General features: G+C 39.3%; 1 protein-coding gene across 1 annotated transcript in view; it reads right to left on the bottom strand.

Annotated features, from left to right (window-relative positions):
* KLF8 (KLF transcription factor 8) overlaps positions 1-5,716 on the bottom strand; it is a 341,777-nt gene extending 336,061 nt beyond the window's left edge. Inside the window, exons 1-2 of the mRNA XM_061178361.1 lie at positions 5,666-5,716; positions 5,159-5,274 (exon numbers count right to left, since the gene is read on the bottom strand). The gene's annotated coding sequence lies outside the window, so the exon portion shown is untranslated. The remainder of the gene's footprint in view (positions 1-5,158; positions 5,275-5,665) is intronic.
* Positions 5,717-16,290: the final 10,574 nt, after the last annotated feature.

Genomic DNA, 16,290 nt, shown 5'->3' with positions numbered 1-16,290 from the left:
TTTTCAATATATGCAAATCAATCAATGTGATACACCATATTAACAAACTAAAGAATAAAAAAGATATGACAATCTCAATAGATGCAGAAAAAGCTTTTGACAAAATTCAACACCAATTTATGATAAAAACTCTCCAGAAAGTGGGCACAGAGGGAACCTACCTCAACATAATAAAAGCCATATATGACAAACCCACAGCCAACATCATTCTCAATGGTGAAAAACTGAAAGCATTTCCTCTAAGATCAGGAACAAAACAAGGATGTCCACTCTTACCACTATTATTCACCATAGTTATGGAAGTCCTAGCCATGGCAATCAGAGAAGAAAAAGAAATAAAAGGAATCCAAATTGGAAAAGAAGACGTAAAACTGTCACTGTTTGTAGATGACATGATACATAGAGAATCCTAAAGATGCTACCAGAAAACTAGTAGAGCTAATCAATGAATTTGGTAAAGTAGCAGGATACAAAATTAATGCACAGAAATCTCTTGCATTCCTATACACTAATGATGAAAAATCTGAAAGAGAAGTTAAGGAAACACTCCCATTTACCACTGCAACAAAATAATAAAATACCTTGGAATAAACCTACCTAAGGAGGCAAAAACCTGTACTCAGAAAACTATAAAACACGGATGAAAGAAATCAAAGATGACAAAAACAGATGGAGAGATATATCATGTTCTTGGATTGGAAGAATCAATATTGTGAAAATGACTATCCTACCCAAAGCAACCTACAGATTCAGTGCAATCCCTATCAAATTTCCAATGGCTTTTTTCATAGAATTAGAACAAAAAATTTCACAATTTGTATGGAAACACAAAATACCCTGAATGGCAAAGCAATCTTGAGAAAGAAAAACGGAGCTGGAGAAAGCAGGCTCCCTGACTTTAGACTATACTACAAAGCTACAGTAATCAAGACAGTATGGTACTGGTACAAAAACAGAAATATTAATCAATGGTACAGGATAGAAAGCCCAGAGATAAACTCATGCACCAATGGACACCTAATCTATGACAAAGGAAGCAAGGATATACAATGGAGAAAAGACAGACGCTTCAATAAGTGGTGCTGGGAAAACTGCCCAGCTACATGTAAAAGAATGAAATTACAACACTCCCTAACACTATACACAAAAATAAACTCAAAATGGATTAAAGAACTAAATGTAAGACTGGACTCTATAAAACTCTTAGAGGAAAACACAGGAAAAACAGTCTTTGACATAAATCACAGCAAGATCTTTTTTGATCCATCTCCTAGAGTAATGGAAATAAAAACACAACTAAATAAATGGCACCTAATTAAACTTAAAAACTTTCACACAGCAAAAAAAAGCATAAACAAGACAAAAAGATAACACTTAGAATGGGAGAAAATATTTGCAAATGAAGCAACTGACAAGGGATTAATCTCCAAAGTATACAAAGAGCTCATGCAGCTCAATATCAAAAAAGCAAACAACCCAATCCAAAATTGGGTGGAAGACCTAAATAGACATTTCTCTAAAGAAGATATACAGATTGCCAAAAAACACATGAAAGGATGCTCAACATCACTAATCATTAGAGAAATGTAACTCAAAACTACAATGAATTATCACCTCACACCAATCAGAATGGCCATCATCATAATATCTAAAAACAATAAATGCTGGAGAAGGTGTGGAGAAAAGGGAACCCTCTTGCACTGTTGGTGGGAATATAAATTGATATAGCTGCTCTGGCAAACAATATAGAGGTTCCTTACAAAACTAAAAATAGAACTACCATATGACCCAGCAATCCCACTGCTAGGTATATACCCTGAGAAAACCATAATTCAAAGAGACACATTTACCCCAATGTTCATTGCAGCACTATTTACAATAGTCAGGACATGGATGCTACCTAATGTCCACCAATAGATGAATGGATATGAAGATGTGGTAAATATATACAATAGAATATTACTCAGCCATAAAAAGGAACAAAATTGGGTTATTTGTAGAGATGTGGATGGACCTAGAGACTGTCATATGGAGTGAAGTCATTCAGAAAGAGATAAACAAATATTGTATGTTAATGCCTATATGTGGAATCTAGAAAAATGATACAGATGAACCAATTTGCAGGGCAGGAATAAAGACGCAGGCATAGAAAACAGACGTTGGACACAGTGGGGGAAGAGGGGTTGGCATGAATTGGGAGATTAAGGTTGAAATATATACACTACCATGTGTAAAATAGATAGCTCATGGGAACCTGCTGTATAGCACAGGGAGCTCAGCTCGGTGCTCTATGGTGACCTAGATGGGTGGGATGAGGGGTAGTGGGAGGGAGGTCCAAGAGGGAGGGGATATATGTATACATATCGTTGATTCACTTCTTTGTACAGAAACTAACACAACAGTGTAAAGCAACTATACCCCAATTTTAAAAAAATCACCATAACAGAGAAGCCTTCCTTGACTGTTCTATATCAAACAGCTCTCCCCAGTCCTTTCTCCCATCTTATTCCCACCTGACAAAAACCTTTATTGTTTATTGTCTTTCCCCTCCACTAACACACACTCATTAGAATACAGTCTCCAAAAAGGCAGGGTACTTGTAGACTCTCCAGAGTCTTGTGCAGTGATGGCACAGAGTAGATCATCAGTAAACATTTGTTGAATGAATGAATTAATGAATCTCATAACACAATGTACTTTCGTATTGATTCCTTTGTCTATCACAGGTCCTTACCCTTGAGGGCTGAGGAAAAACTAGGAAGGAACTCAGACCAAAGTAAATGTAGGGGTGAGCTGTACTAGTCTAGGCAAGAACAGCCTAGCCCACCAGATCCTGGCATTCCACAACCGGAGTTGGGGGTCAAAACTACTGTTTGTGAAATAGAGAGAGCGTGCAAAGTGTCCTTTTTGCAATTATCCCTTATGAATCCCTTTTGCCTCTGTGTAGACAGGAATTATCTGCAATCCCAGGAAGCAGAATGAATGACAACAAACTAATTGCTCTGGGAAAGCCACTTGAAGCCTTTGGAGAAGGATTTCTATTGTTTGCCTATAGTAATTGTTAGTGGGTTCACAAACCTTTCATTGTCCTAGGAAGTGAATAACCATATTTCATCAACCATATTTTATGACAGCTATATCCTGCTTCTATATCCTCTCCCAAAGAAAAAACAACATGAACGCAAAGGGACAATCAAATATTAAAATGGAAGCACAGCAATACCTAACATATTCCATGCTTACTACATGCAGGAGGCTGGCTGTGGAGTCAGCACATAGTTCCTTCCCCACCCTCCACGCCAGGGTGTGGATAGCAGAGTTCAGTGTGTGTGACATGTACAAGTGGCTCTTTGCTCTAGGACAAGACTATACTCTCACTGATGAAAGTAACCAGGAGAGTTCCAGTTGAATTCATGTTTCCTTTGTTTTTTGGACCCCATAGACCAGGGACTTTAGAGAGAAAGAACACTAAGTGAGACTTTCTTCTTTATCTGAATCCAGTGGATTCAACGATATGGCCATTCAGAATGTCATTTTGAGGTTTTTAAAACCAATTGAGACAAGGGATGGAGGAAGGTGCTTTAGCTAAATGTTGCTGAGAAACCTAGAATCAACACAGGCCCTTGATGGGAGTTGACACTGGAGATGCAATGAAACCTAGCGCATTAAAGAAAGGAGGGTCTTTGTGCCTTGCATGTGTAATACCAGAGACAGCTGAACTGGTAAATTGCAGAGTGCTGGAAGCTGTGGCATTCCATTGACCAAACAGAAATAAATACATACATACATATAGACAATCCATACCTTAAAAAGAAAACCCAGAGTGAAATATTAGACCTAAAACCTTAAACAACATGTTTTCATCTCTTTGACCTGTGGGATATCATTAGGCTCCATCCAGACCTGCCACCCTCCAGAAGCAGAAACATGAGAAAAACAAACTTGGAAGAGATGCCACTGGTCTGTATGAGGCCTTCTAACAAGTTTCCACCACACCAGTTCTTTTATTTAACATCAGAAGGGAGCTGGTGAAGCCCTCCTCCCCAGTACAATCTTCCAGACTGTACATGGACATGTGAATGACAGATTAGCCAAGGTGGCCTTGGCTTCCCTATTGAAGCATCCTGCCCTTCTTTCTTTGCATGCCATTTTGACTTGAGCTCCTATCTCTTCCAGCTGGATCTCCCAGTCACTTGGGCTTGGGTATATGGATGTGGTACTAAAGAAAAGACAATAAAGATGAACAGTGGGAACTTTCATGTGACACATGCTTGGTAAATGTTGGAATCAAATTCAACATTCATCTCTAGGAAGAAAGCTTGGCCATCAATCTGTTAAGAAAGGAATCAGTGACACCATTCTACATGGTCTTGACATATTACAGACACTCAGCAGTGGGATCAGCCACAGGCAATGAATCTGGCACTCGATAAATATTTGTAGAATAAATTATTTTTTCCAAATCTTCTGCAATGCCATGGCACCTCTCAGGAAACAGAAATTTTCCTCTGGAGCTATAACTGCAGAGCCTATTGACTCTGCAGTTAACTAATGTGCAACTTGGCAACATTGCCCAGGATGCACCTCCTGAGAATCAACTGGATATTAGAACAAGTTTGGAGGCTGGTATGAGGAAGAAAAACTGTCCTCTCCGTACAAATTCCCCCAACACACATATTGTCATAGTAAGGTGAGTCAGTGCCATCCTTCTCGAAATCTAATTTCCAGGATCTATTTCCCCCAGTTGAACTAGTGCACTGTCCCTTTAAGAAGCCAGGCAAGATGGAGCCTTCCCAGCTCACGGTTAGAAGCTTTAAGCAGCCAGATAGGGATGCTGGAGGGTGACAAAAAGAAAGGACGCCTGGAGGGGATAAGTCGAGGCTCTAAGGACAGGAGAGGAAATCGAGGCTCTAATCATACAATCAGCAAACTCTGAGCGTACCTATCCCGTGGGTGGCAGCTCCCCTAGGCTTTAAAGCGCCACCCCTCCTCCGCTCCCCTCCTCTTCTTACCCCACCCTACCCTGCCCCACCCTCCGGATCCTTCTTGAAAGAGTCTCTTTCTGTAAGGTGGCTCTTCCCCCCCCACCCAGCGGAGACCCCAGTGAGGGTGGCAAAAGGAAGGGGAGGGGTGAGGAGGCAAAATGAAAGGGACTTACTTTCGGATTCTGCGCCTCCAAAGGCATCCTCTCCTCCCAGCCCCGGGCCAGGCCGACGGGGCGGGGCCGGGGTTGAGCTGGTGGACTCGGGGTCCTCACTCCCTCGTACTACAAACCTAGTTCAGTGGAGAGTTAGGGTGAATGGGCACCGACTAGGGCCGGTGTACACTCGATTTTAATTATCTCAAAAGGAGACAGAAGGATTTGAGAGAGTCGATCGGGGTAGGAATGGAGGTGAGCTCTAAAACCCTCTTGTCCTCCCTTTCTGGCTAGCTTCCCCTGCCTGGCATTAGCGATATCAGGGGCTATGGTTTTCTTTTTTCTTCCTTTTGGTTTCTCCCAGCTGCCTGTCCCAGACCCCACCCAGCGGCTCCACCCCATCCACTGCTACACATTCTGTCAATCACCAGCCCCTTTAAAGCTGCACCGCACAACTTGGGTTTTCATCTCTCTTTGGCGGGCAGACAGAATCACGGGGCTACTGGTACTTCCAACAAGCCCTCCGACCTTTCTGTTGAGTTTAGGAAGCTGAGGTTAGTTGCTAGTGGCGGCCTCCTCTCCCCCTCTGCCCCGAAGCTTGCACAGTCGGCTCCACCCGAATTCCTTCCGGCCGGCTAGGCCACCAAACCCCACCCCATCTCTTTTCTTTACTTTGTTTCTGGTAAAAAGTGGTTCCCTAGGCTGCCAGATCGCCAAGAAAGTTCCTGCAGCGCCCTCATTGGCGCTGCCCACTCTCATACAGTTTCTGTACTGAAGTGGCTACAGCAGATTTCCTGTCCCTGGGGCCTCTCCGTTTTGCCTGGCCTGATGTGCTCAGTCTTCTCTATCTCTTATCTGTGTAAGTCTCCAGGTTTATGAATAGAATCGGGGGAGAGGGGGCGGGGATTCCCAGAAATGTGCTTCATTCCTCTCACCCAAAACAACAGCCCTATGCCAGCGCACCACTCCATAACTAGGCTGCTCAAAGTTGGAGAAGGGCCCTGAGGTCCCATCCACAGCTATTAGTGGAACTCCAGAATGACCCATCAGAAATCATAGTTAATTCCATTCTCCATTCCAGTTAATGGGAACACCTGGTTGTTCGGGCCAAAAATCTTGGAGCCACCCTTGAATCCTCTTTTTCTCTCGTGTTTCACATACAGTTCTTCGAAAAATCCTGTTGGCCCTGTCTTTAAAATTTGTCCAGAATCTCTCACCATTTCCTGGTCCCAGACACCACCATCAATAGATCCAGCCTCTTTGACTTGATTTATAAAAACCTTGTCCACTCTCCTCTAGCAACATTGATCTCCTTTTTATTACAATATGCTAAGATCTGTCCGACCTCAGGGACTTTGCACTTCCTTTCCTTTCTATCTGGTTGTACCCATGGTGGGCCCCTATATCCTTCAGATCGCAGGAAAGGGAGATTAAAGTAACTAAGATGGCCCAGGCACTCTCTGTGACCTAATCCCTTTTTATTTTTATCACAGCACTGATCACAATCTAAAACAATCTTAGATGTGTGTTTGCTTCTGTGGTGAAATGTATTTCCCACTAGAGTATAAGCTCAGTAAGAGCAGGGACTTCATCTATTTTGTTCTCTGCTCTGTCCTCAGCACACTGAACAGTGGCTGCCATATAGTAGGAGCTCAGTTAATATTTGTTGAAAGAACAATTGAAGGCAATTTCTTCTTGTATCTATCTGGATGTTATCTGTTTTTAAACAACAAACAGGACTTCCCTGGTGGCACAGTGGTTAAGAATCTGCCTGCCAATGCAGGGGACATGGGTTCGAGCCCTGGTCCGGGAAGATCCCACATGCTGTGGAGCAACTAAGCCCATGCGCCACGACAACTGAGCCTGCACTCTAGAGTCCACAAGCCACAAGTACTGAGCCCGTACGCCACAACTACTGACACCCACGCGCCTAGAGCCTGTGCTCCGCAACAAGAGAAGCCACTGCAATGAGAAGCCCGTGCGCCGCAACGAAGAGTAGCCCCCGCTTGCCACAACTAGAGAAAGCCCACGCGCAGCAATGAAGACCCAATGCAGCCAAAAATAAATAAATAAATTTATAAAAACAAACAAACAAACAAAAAGTGCAGCAGAGAATTGCACCTGTTATGAACCACTGGCCCCATGTATTCTCTTAGAACATCTGGATACCTTGTCTCTGGGCTGTTAGCAATGGTAGTTGGAGCAGTAGAAGTGTGCTTTTAGGTTGGCTTTTAGGGTTTGCAGCTGATTGCTGGGGGTTAAGTGTTCTTAGTTTTGTCAAGTCAGTGCTAGGGAGCATAGTTCTTGAGGGCCTGGTTCATCTGAATTAATAGAATCTTTGTCTCTAGATGTGTTCCTTTTTTGGAGTCAGATTATCTGTATATGCTCTCTTGTACCCCCAAGGATGTATTATTAACTCATTGGATTCCCACAACCTCCTTATGAAGTAGACATTATTATTATTATCCTCATTTTACAGGTGAGAAAACAAAAGCCCAGGGAAATAGAGTGACTTGCCAAAAATCACACCCCTAGGAAATGGTGAAACCTAGGATTTGAACCCAGGTAGTACAGCTCCAGATATACACACTTTCCCACTACACTATACCTATTTCTTAAACTAAACTTATAATCAATCATGCTATTGGGAAGAGCAGACAACCCAGTTTGCTGGATGTTAATTGGTTAAAGATGAAGGGAAGCAGCTAAAAATAGACTCATTGGTTACATAAAGGAAGAAGGATGATTTGAGCAATTCTGTAAGCTGTGACTTTTATGCAAGGTCATATGAGGCAGCCATTTCCCTTTTCTAGTGGAAGGAGCTAGGGCTGTTTAGCTTCAGGAATAGAAAACTAAGGAGGAAAAGAATCCTGTCTTTTAGCCCTGTCTTAAGCTGTCATTGACACATCCTTGATTGCTTATCCATCATGTGGTCTAACCTCAGCTATCTGTCTGTTCATAGAAGCTACTTCAGCTCGGCCCAATTCTCTAGACTTCTGACCATGGATGATAGATACCTCTTGCTAGATTGCTGCCTATACCTGAGCACGATACCCCAGGGAGATTTGAAAAATTCTATAGTTATGTTCTCAGCACAGTGCTAAGCACTGTAGAGCGTAGGCAGAGAAAGGACCCACAGGATCAAAGGTCAGAAGTTTTCTTCATACCTAGTACTACCACTTATTTGCTGTATGACTACATGTAAGACTGCATGCAAGGGCTTCATATTCCTCATTGCACAATAAGGAAGTTGAATTAATGGTTACCAAAGGCTCCTTCCATCTCAGAAGTTCTGTCAGTTCCCTATGGTCAGCTCACTGATGTCAGAAAGTTCTTATGATGGGAAAAGGCTTGCAATATCAATCTTCTGGGAGAGTGAACACATTCCCTTAATTTCATTCTTCTTGATGTTAGATTTTAATAGATAACACTTGGGATGGAGTTGATGTCCAATTAACAAGGATTTACCTCTTTGGAATTGGTTTGAAACCATGGGTTGTCCTGTAATGGCCATGTCTGGTGTCTGTGATATGTGAACCTTTCTTAATGACCATCATAACTTACTCCAGGGGAATATCCCTGACCCAACTAGTTTCTCTCTCCCAGGAACATGACATTTTGAGTTGAAACAGAGATTGGGATTACTGGGGGATGGGGAGTCACTTTAAAGTGGAGAGAAGATCCATAAATGTATACTACCTTTGTACCCAGAGCTAACATGGCTCCTGCCCTTTCTGAGTCAACTCTTCCCTTAACCCTGTAAGATAGCCCACTATCCTTTCAATAAGTTCCCTAGTCCCCTATTTTTTTAAACTTTTATTAATTATACTAGCTAGAGTCTACTTACTTACTGCTATAATCACTATGTGCCTGGCAAAAAGTTGAAGCTCAATACTTGTTATAACAAGTATTTATTGAGCTTATTTTTCTACCAGACATACAGTGAGTATGTAGCAGTAAATAGGAAGATGAACAAGCTCTCCCTCACCAAGTCATTGGTCCAGACCTAATCCAAATCCTCACTTTTCTGTGCTTCCATTACTTCCACATTGTCTTAGGATACAGTTGTATAGATGCTTACTAGACTGTACAAGCTCCTTGGGAATATGGTCTGTGTCTTTTTCATTTTCAAATCTTTTGCAATGACTAACCCAGAGTTTTGTACATAATAGACACTCAAGGCATATTGGAATGAATTCAGTTCCGCACTACACATGTAACCTCAGTCACTCATGTAGCAAACCAAAAAACCTCCCAGATATGAAAAGCAGCTGTGATGCCGTGGAAAGAAGACTGGATTTGGAACGAGGAGACTTCCATTTCTAAGTTTGTCATTCTCTAGCTGTTTTGCTTGAGGCAAGTTACCTAATTCCTTTGAGCTCTAGCTTCTTCACACAAAAATACAGGAGACAATAATAATACTTCTTTCAAGCTCCTCTGCGCACATCCTAAGATGGCTAAGGAAGTAGAGCATGATCACCTCCATGTTACTAAATCAAGTGGCCACTTTTCAGTTCTTAATTTGCTTTACCTTTTTTTGGCATAGTTGACCGCTGTTGCTTTCTTGAAGCATTTTTTTTCTCTTGGCAAAAATACTTCCATGATTTTACTCTTGCCTCACTGACTGCTCCTTTTTAGTCTCCTTTTCTCCTCCTCTAACTAAGTCTATATATTAGAGTACCTCAAGCAATCTCCTTAACCCTCTTTTCTTTTCTATCTATGCTCTCTCCCTAGGGTGATCTCATTCAGTTCTGTAGCTCTGACTATAAGCTGATGAATACCTAGATCTGTCTCAAAACCAAGCCTCTCTGAACTCTAGATCCATATATAGATTCTCTCTGAACCTTAGTTTTCTTATCTGTAAAGTGGGGACAATAATAACACCCACCTCTAGATTGGATTCTTGCTACCTCTTCTCAATCTATTCTTTGAGTAGCCAGATTAATCTTTTAAAATTGGCCAACCAGAGCATGTTATTCCTCTGCTTAATGACTTCCATTGCACTTAAAAAGCCCAGATCCTCACTATGATTTAAAAGACACTTTGTAGTCCCTCCCTGGGCTGCTGCTCCAAACTCATCTTCAATTACTCTTCCCTCAAGTCTCAGTACTCCAGAGTCACTCATGTTCCTTTCTATAGTTCCTCAAGATTGGCATGCTTTTGCCCATCTCAGGACCTTAACACATGCTATTCTTTCACCTGAAGCACTCTTCTATTCACTCTTTACCTGGTTTGCTTTTATTAATTATTCAAATAGAAATTAACAATAGAGTAATGCAACACAATGACCAGATTTTAATAACATAATGTTGAATGAACAAAGCAAGCCCCAGAAGACAGACAGCACACGATTTAATATCAATTGATAAAGTTTGAAAATAAGTAGAACTAAGAAATATGTAGACTATTCATTTCATATATACATATATAAAATAAAACTATTTTTAGGTCAAGAGAATGAGAGATACTTCTAGGTTACTTCTGAGGAAGGAGAATGGGATAGAATAGATACCCATAGGTAGATATGAGTTATTGATAATGTACTGGCTTTTGTGTTGAGTGGTGGTCCCCAGATATCTGTTATATTATTTAAAAAAATAAATGATGTAAATGGACAAGGAATAATGTGTCAAGGACTAAAGATTATCATTAATCTAATTCTACATAACTGAACTCCACTAACAATGTTTTTAAAAACTATAAAAGACCAGAGAAGAATACTGGAATTCTCTCAGAATGAGAAAGCTATTTTAAAACATGACACCAGTGGAAACACCACAAAGCAAAATGTAAATAGATTTGTTAACAGACAAAAGTTAAATATTCCACCACATACCATAGTAAAGGCAAAAGGCAACGGACAAATTGGGTGAAAGTATTTGCAACAAAGGGCTAATGTCCTTAATATATAAAGTGCTCTTATAAATATTAAGAAAAATAGTCATCAGCATGGAGAAAGTGAGTCATCTTAAAGCAAATTTTATTTTATTTTCAGCTTTGAGGTATAATTGACAAATAAAATTGTCTGAGTTGAAAGTGTACAACATGATGATTTGATAATTGAGAAGTGATTATCAAAATCAAGTTATCTAATACATCCATCACCTCATGTAGTTACCTTTTTTATCCAGTAGGAAGAATGCTTAAGATCTACTTTCTTAGTAAATTTCAAGGATGAAATACAATATTATTAGCTATAGTCACCATGTTGTACATTAGATCCTCAGGACTTATTCATCATATAACTAAAAATTTGTACACTTTGACTAACATTTTTCCATTTCCCCCACCTCCCAACCCCCTGGCAACCATCATTTACTCTCCTTCTCTATGAATTTGACTTATTTTTTTTTCAGATTCCACATATAAGTGATACCATACAGTATTTGCCTTTCCCTGTCTGGTTTAGCATAATGCCCTCCAGGTTCATCCATGTTGTTGCAAATGGCAGGATTTCCTTCTTTTTATGGCTTAATAATTGTCTATTATATGTATATTATAATATACATTATATTATATATGCCACTATTATAGTATATATATATGTGCCACATTTTCTTTATGCATTCATTTTTCAGCACACACTTAGGTTCTTTCCATATCTTGGCCATTGTGAATAATGCTGAAATGAACAAGGGAGTGCAGCTCTCTCTTCAAGATACTAATTTTGTTTCCTTTGGATATATACCCAGAAGTGGGATTACTGCATCATATGGTAATTCTATGTTTAATTTTTTGAGAAACCTCCATACTGTTTTCCATAATAGCTATACCAAGTAACATTCCACCAACAGTGTACAAAGGTTCCCTTTTCTTCACATCCTCACCAACATTTGTTATCTCTTGTCTTTTTGATAATAGCCATCATGACAGGTGTGAGTTGATTCCTCATTGTGGTTTTGATTTGTACTTCCCTGTTGATTGATAATGTTGAGCATATGTTCAAGTATCTGTTAGCCATTTGTATGTCTTCTTTGGGAATATTCAGGTCCTTTGTCCATTTTTTAATCTGAACATTTGTTTTGTTTTGTTTTTGTTTTTTGCTTTTGAGTTATGCGAGTTCTTTATATATTTTGAATATTAACCCTTACCAGAAATGTGGTTTGCAATATTTTCTTTCATTCCATAGGTTGCCTTTTCATTTTGCTAATGGTTTCCTTTGCTGTGCAGAAACCATTTAGTTTATTGTAGTCCCACTTGTTTATTTTTGCTTTTGTTGCTTGGCTTTGGTTGTCATATTCATGAAATTATTGCCAAAACCAATGTCAAGGAGATTTTTTTTTTTAATTTTTATTTATTTATTTATTTATTTTTGGCTGTGTTGGGTCTTCATTTCTGTGTGAGGGCTTTCTCCAGTTGCGGCGAGCGGGGGCCACTCTTCATTGCGGTGCGCGGGCCTCTTACCGTTGTGGCCTCTCCTGTTCCGGAGCACAGGCTCCAGACACGCAGGCTCAGTAGTTGTGGCTCACGGGCTTAGTTGCTCCGCGGCATGTGGGATCTTCCCAGACCAGGGCTCGAACCCGTGTTCCCTGCATTGGCAGGCGGACTCTTAACCACTGCACCACCAGGGAAGCCCCTGTCAAGGAGATTTTAGCCCTGTTTTCTTCAATTACTTTTATAGTTCCAGGTCTTACCTTTAAATATTTAATCCATTTGAGTTAATTTTTGTGAGTGGTGTAAGATAGGAGTCCAGTTTCATTCAACTGCACGTGAGCATCCAGTCCCCAACATTTATTGAAGAGACTATCCTTTCCTCATTGTGTGTTCTTTGCTCCCACGTCAAAGATTAGTTGAGCATATAAACACGGGTTTATTTTTGTGCACTCTATTCTGTTCTCTTGATGTATGGGTGGTTTTTATGCCAGAACCACACTGTTTTGATTACTATACTTTTGTAACATAATTTGAAATCAGGAAACTTGATACCTCCAGCTTTGTTCTTCTTGTTCAAGATTGCTTTGAGTATTCAGGGCCTTTGGGGTTCCATACAAATTTTAGGATTTTTGCTTATTTTTCTGTAAAAAAATGACATCAGAATTTTGATAGGGATTGCACTGAACCTATAAATCACTTTGGGTAGTATGGACATTTTAGCAATATTTATTCTTCCAACCCAAGAACTCAGACTATCTTTCCATTAATTTGGGTCTTCATCAATTTCTCTCATCAGTGTCTTATAGTTTTCAGTGTACAGGTCTTTTACCTACTTAGTTAAATTTATTCCTAAGTATTTTATTATTTTTGATGCTATTGTAATGGCATTGATTTCTTAATTTCTCTTTCAAGTAGTTTGTTGTCAGTGTATAGAAACAGAACTGATTTTTGTATGTTGATTTTTTTATCCTTCAACTTTACTGAATGTGTTTAGTAATTCCAACAGGTTTTCTTTGTTTTGTTTTGTCTTGTTTTTTGGAGTCTTTAGGGTTTTCTCTATAGAAGATCAGGTCATTTGCAAACAAAGATAATTTAACTTCTTTCTGACTTATAGAAATAAAGAAATAAATACCTTTATTTCTTTTCTTTTTTTCTTTTCTTTTCTTTTTTTTTTCTTTTGGCCTAATTGCCCTGTCTAGGACTTCCAATAATATGTTGAATAAAAGTGGGAAAAGTGGGCATCCTTGTCTTTCAGCTTTTTAGCGTTGATTATAATGTTAGCTGTGAGCTTGTTATTATAGCCTTTATTATGTTGAGATACATTCCTTCTATACTTAATTTGTTGAGAGTTTTTATCATGAAAGGATATTGAATTTTTCAAACGTTTTTCCTGCATCTATTGAGGTGATCATATGATTTTTATTCTTTATTCTGTTAACTTGATGTATAACATTTATTGATTGTATATGTTGAACCATTCTCACATCCCAGTGATAAACCCCACATGATATATTATCCTTTTAATATGCTGGTGAATTAAGTTTGCTAGTAGTTTTTGCAGGATTTTTGCATCCATGTTCATCAGAAATATTGGCCTGAAATTTTCTTTTCATGTAGTGTCCTTTCCTGGCTTTGGTATCAGGAGAAATCTTGCTTGATAAAATGAGCTTGGAAGCATTCCCTCCTCTTCAACTTTTTGGAAGAATTTGAGAAGGATTGGCATTAATTCCTGTTTAATTGTTTGATAAAATACATCAGTTAAGCCATGTGGTCTGGAGTTTTCTTTGTTGGGAGATTTCTTATTACTGATTCAATCTCCCTACTAATTATAAGTCTATTCAGATTTTCTATTTCTTCATGATTCAGTTCTTGGTAGGTTGTATGTTTCTAGGATTTGTCTATTTCTTCTTGGTTATCCAATTTGTTCACTGATTATTGTTTATAGTAGTCTTTTATGATCCTTTTTATTTCTGCAGTATCAATTGTAATGTCTCCTCTTTCGTTTCTGGTTTTATTTTAGTCTTCTCTCTTCTCTAGGTCTAGTTAAAGATTTCTCTTTCTTTCTCTGTCTTTTAAAAAAAAACAGCTCTTAGTCTTGTTGATCTTTTCTATTTTTTTCTGTTCTCTTTTTTTTATTTATTTCTGTTTTGATTTTTGTTATTTCCTTCCTCTGCTAACTTTGGACTTAGTTTGTTCTTCTTTTTCTAGTTCCTTGAGGTATAGAGTTTGAGGGGTTTTTTTGAGATATATATAAAAATATATATATATATTTTCTTAATGTTGGTGTTTATCGCTATAAACTTCCCTCTTAGAACTACTTTTGCTATATCCTGCAAATTTTGGGGTGGTGTGTTTTCATTTTTGTTTGTCTCAGGACATTTTTTGATTTCTTCCTTGAGACATTTATTATTTAAGGATGTATTATTTAATTCCCACATATTTGTGAATTTTCCAGCATTTGTACTGTTATTGATATCTAGTTTCATACCATTGTGGTTGGAAAAGATACTTTATATGATTTCAGTCTACTTAAATTTGTTAAGACTTGTTTTGTGACGCAACATATATCCTGAAGAATATTTCTAAGAATGTGCATTCTGCTGTTGTTGTATGTATGCCTTTTCTCTATCCTACAAATCCAGGGTGGGTGCTGAGAGCCTCCTATTTGTTTTTTCTAGGGTGGTGCCCTGAAATGCTTAAGTCTGTGAGTCTTTTCCTTATCCCTCATATTTGGGTCTGCTTTCTGTGCTTGCACACTAGCAAATACCAGCACTCACTGTCTACAAGAGTACATGTGAGGACCTGGCCATTGGAGGGTTAAAGAGAGTGAAGGTGAGATGGGCAGAGCATTTGGGGTGCCTGTGTGCCAGTTTGGGTGTTCTTCAAGTGAGCATCTCCAGCAATTCATGGGCAGGATTCTTGATGGTGTCCAAGAATGGGTTAATAAGAAGAACAATGAAGAAGTTAGTAGTGTTTCTTTGATGAGTTCTGAGCCCTGGTTGCTATGCTCCCAGCCTCTCCTAACCCCTCAGCCTTGCAGATCACCTTAGTAATCTGAGTAAGGTGAGAAAGAATGGGGTCTTTTGGGCAGCATCCTGCGTGTCTGGGAAAGCCATTCACCCACATCTCTCACTTTCCCTTATGGGAAAAATTGTGTGTTGAGGGGATCTCCCTAGGCACTGAGTCATGCCACCTTGAGAAAGGGATGATATGGGCAAAGTGAAGTTGTTCCTCTTACCCTCTTCAATGCACCTATTCTCAGACATTTTTGCTCCCACAGTGCTCTGGAACTTCTCCACTGGACTCACGGACTCTCACAAAGGTACTCTCATCTGTGGGTAATGGACAAAATCAATGTTACATGGAGAAATGACAGTAGAGAACTCCTCTTTTGCCATCTTCCTGTCATCACTCCCTTAAAGCAAATTGTAAAAGTCAGTAATTTGGAAAGGACAGTCAATTCAACAACTGGTTCTGGGAAAATTATGTCCACATGTAAAATAATGAAGTTGGACCCTTACCTTATATCATATACAAAAATTAACTCAAAATGGATTAAAGACCTAAATGTAAGAGCTAAAACTATCAGACTCTTAGAAGAAAACATAGGGGGAAAGCTTCATGAAATTGGATTTCACATTGATTACTTGGATATGACACCAAAAGCTTAGGCTACAAAAGAAAAAAACTAAAAACATTGGATTTCATCAAAATTTAAAAATTTTCTGCACAATCAAGAGAGTGAAATGAAGACCCACTGAATGAGAGAAAATAATTTC

This window comes from Eubalaena glacialis, chromosome X, assembly GCF_028564815.1.
Source record: "Eubalaena glacialis isolate mEubGla1 chromosome X, mEubGla1.1.hap2.+ XY, whole genome shotgun sequence".
Lineage (NCBI taxonomy): Eukaryota > Metazoa > Chordata > Mammalia > Artiodactyla > Balaenidae > Eubalaena > Eubalaena glacialis.
Note: the sequence above shows the minus strand (reverse complement) of the source record. Positions and strands in the feature narration are given on the sequence as shown.